General features: G+C 49.7%; 1 protein-coding gene across 1 annotated transcript in view; it reads left to right on the top strand.

The window, feature by feature from the left end:
- Positions 1-2,075: 2,075 nt before the first annotated feature.
- sec22a (SEC22 homolog A, vesicle trafficking protein) overlaps positions 2,076-2,564 on the top strand; it is a 65,759-nt gene continuing 65,270 nt past the window's right edge. Inside the window, exon 1 of the mRNA XM_043694261.1 lies at positions 2,076-2,201. The gene's annotated coding sequence lies outside the window, so the exon portion shown is untranslated. The remainder of the gene's footprint in view (positions 2,202-2,564) is intronic.

The raw sequence follows: 2,564 nt of genomic DNA, 5'->3' as shown, positions 1-2,564 counted from the left end.
ACATGATGTCCCAACTCCTATACTTAGTGCTCTGTCTTTAAAGAATCTATGAACCTGTACTCTTAGGTCTTTTTGTTTTACGCAGTATTCTAAAAGTAACCTCACCACTATCTTGTACAGCCGCAACATGATGTCCCAACTCCTATACTTAGTGCTCTGACCAATGAAAGCTAGCATGCCAAATGCTTTCTTCACCACTCTGTCTTTAAAGAATCTATGAACCTGTACTCTTAGGTCTTTTTGTTTGGCAACGCTCTCCAGGGCCCTACCATTAACTTTGCAAGTCCTGCCCTGGTTTCCTTTACCAAAATGCAACTTTAATGCACTAAGTACTAGTTTAAATCTGAAATTCACAACCGGTGAGGTTTATACTCCTGCTCTGTTAGCTGAATTCTAAGCTGATCTCAATGATGGTGACTATTGCATTAGAACATAAGATCTAGGAGCAGGAGTAGGCAACTGAGAACTTGCTCCACCATTTAATACAATCACGACTAATCTCACTTCAGCCTTAACTCCACTTTCCTACATATCCCCATAATCCTTTAACCTGTTACTGATTAAAAATCTTTCATTAAATTTATTCAGTGTCTCCAGTGGGGTATAGATGCATGACCCTTTGAGAGAAGTCATTCCCCCTCATTTCTGTATTAAATGTGCCACTCCTAAGCTTAAAACAGTGACTTCTCATTCTAGATTGTCCGATAAGGAGAAATATCCACTCCACTAGGAGAAAGTGAGGACTGCAGATGCTGGAGATCAGAGCTGAAAAATGTGTTGCTGGAAAAGCGCAGCAGGTCAGGCAGCATCCAAGGAGCAGAGAAAACAGCCCCAGCTTATTCCCCCTCTCCCTATAGCTCAAATCCTCCAACCCTGGCAACATTCTTGTAAAGCTTTTCTGAACCCTTTCAAATTTTACAACATCATTCCGATAGGAAGGAGACCACAATTGCACACAATATTCCAACAGTGGCCTAACCAATGTCTGTACAGCCGCAACATGACCTCCCAACTCCTGTACTCAATATACTCTGACCAATAAAGGAATGCATACCAAACGCCACCTTCACCATCCTATCTACCTGCGACTCCCTTTTCAAGGAGCAATGAACCTGCACTCCAAGGTTTTTTTGTTCAGCAACACTCCCTAGGACCTTACCATTAAGTGTTTAAGTCCTGCTAAGATTTGCTTTCCCAAAATGCAGCAACTCACATTTATCTGAATTAAACTCCATCTGCCACTTCTCGGCCCATTGGCCCATCTGATCAAGATCTTGTTGTAATCTGAGGTAACCTTCTTTGTTGTCCACAGTGCTGGAAAAGCATAGCAGGTCAGGCAGCATCCGAGGAGCAGGAAAATAAACATTTTGGGAAACATTCCTGATGAAGGGCTTTTGCCCGAAAAGTCGATTTTCCGGCTCCTCATATGCTGCCTGACCTGCTGTGCTTTTCCAGCACTACTCTAATCTTGACTCTAATCTCCAGCATCTACAGTACCCACTTTCGCCTAATAGCATTGAGGGTCTACGAACTGCACATGTTTTTTTCAAGAAGACTGCTCTCCAACTAAGGACAGGCAATAAATGCTGACCAACCAGCAATGCTTGTACTCCAGTCGAGAATATCTTTAAAAGTACATAACCTTTTGGATGATCCAACTCAATGCTGAATGATTTCAAGTACTGCCACATGTATCTGGTAAGGAGTCTGTCATCTCAAAGCATTGCTGAATAAGCGTGATTTCTCACATTCTGCAAGGTGCTCACAGTCTGCAAACCCGTTTGCCACGTAAACACAAGGGTTGCGGATTTTGATTGACAGCCGAGGCTACCCCATCCCGTAAGGCGCGCGTGCACGCCTGGATCCAGCAGGTGGAAGGACCAACGCGCATGCGCCCCGAAGTCCAGGCGTGGAAGAGGGTGCGCGTGCGCTACGCCGTTTGACGCTTGGGAGCGGACTGATGCGTGAGCCGGTCAACACGCATGCGCTGTCTGGGGTGAGGGGCGGTCGCGCCTGCGCGCTGCACTCGCTCGGTGTTTGTCAGACGGGTCGGCGACCTCGTCCCCCACAAACCAGACAGCCGCAGCCCGGGGAGCGGGACACGGACCGGTCACTACAGGCAAAGCACCGGCTCTGGTTCACAGCCCGAGCGGCTGGAGGAAAGGCCTGCGGCCTTGTCTTCTGGGCGACGGGTTTCCGAGGTAACGGATGAGGCCCGCTGCCGGGTAGACCGCGGGTAACCGAGGGCCCCGCTTGAGCTGGGGACTTTGGGCAGCAATTAATCCCCGAGCCACAGGCGGCCTGGGCTCAAATACCAGGCCAGAGAGGGACAAACAACACTAATACTCCCAGTGCAGCAAGGAGGGGGCGCCGCACTGTCAGGGGGTCGGCGCTGAGGGAGGGGGCACTGTCGGAGGGTCAGTGCTGAGGGAGTGCCGCACTGTCGGAGGGTCAGTGCTGAGGGAGTGCCGCACTGTTGGAGGGTCAGTGCTGAGGGAGGGCCGCACTGTCGGAGGGTCTGTGCTGAGGGAGTGGGCACTGTCGGAGGGTCAGTGCTGAGGGAG

Source organism: Chiloscyllium plagiosum, chromosome 7, assembly GCF_004010195.1.
Source record: "Chiloscyllium plagiosum isolate BGI_BamShark_2017 chromosome 7, ASM401019v2, whole genome shotgun sequence".
Lineage (NCBI taxonomy): Eukaryota > Metazoa > Chordata > Chondrichthyes > Orectolobiformes > Hemiscylliidae > Chiloscyllium > Chiloscyllium plagiosum.
Note: the sequence above shows the minus strand (reverse complement) of the source record. Positions and strands in the feature narration are given on the sequence as shown.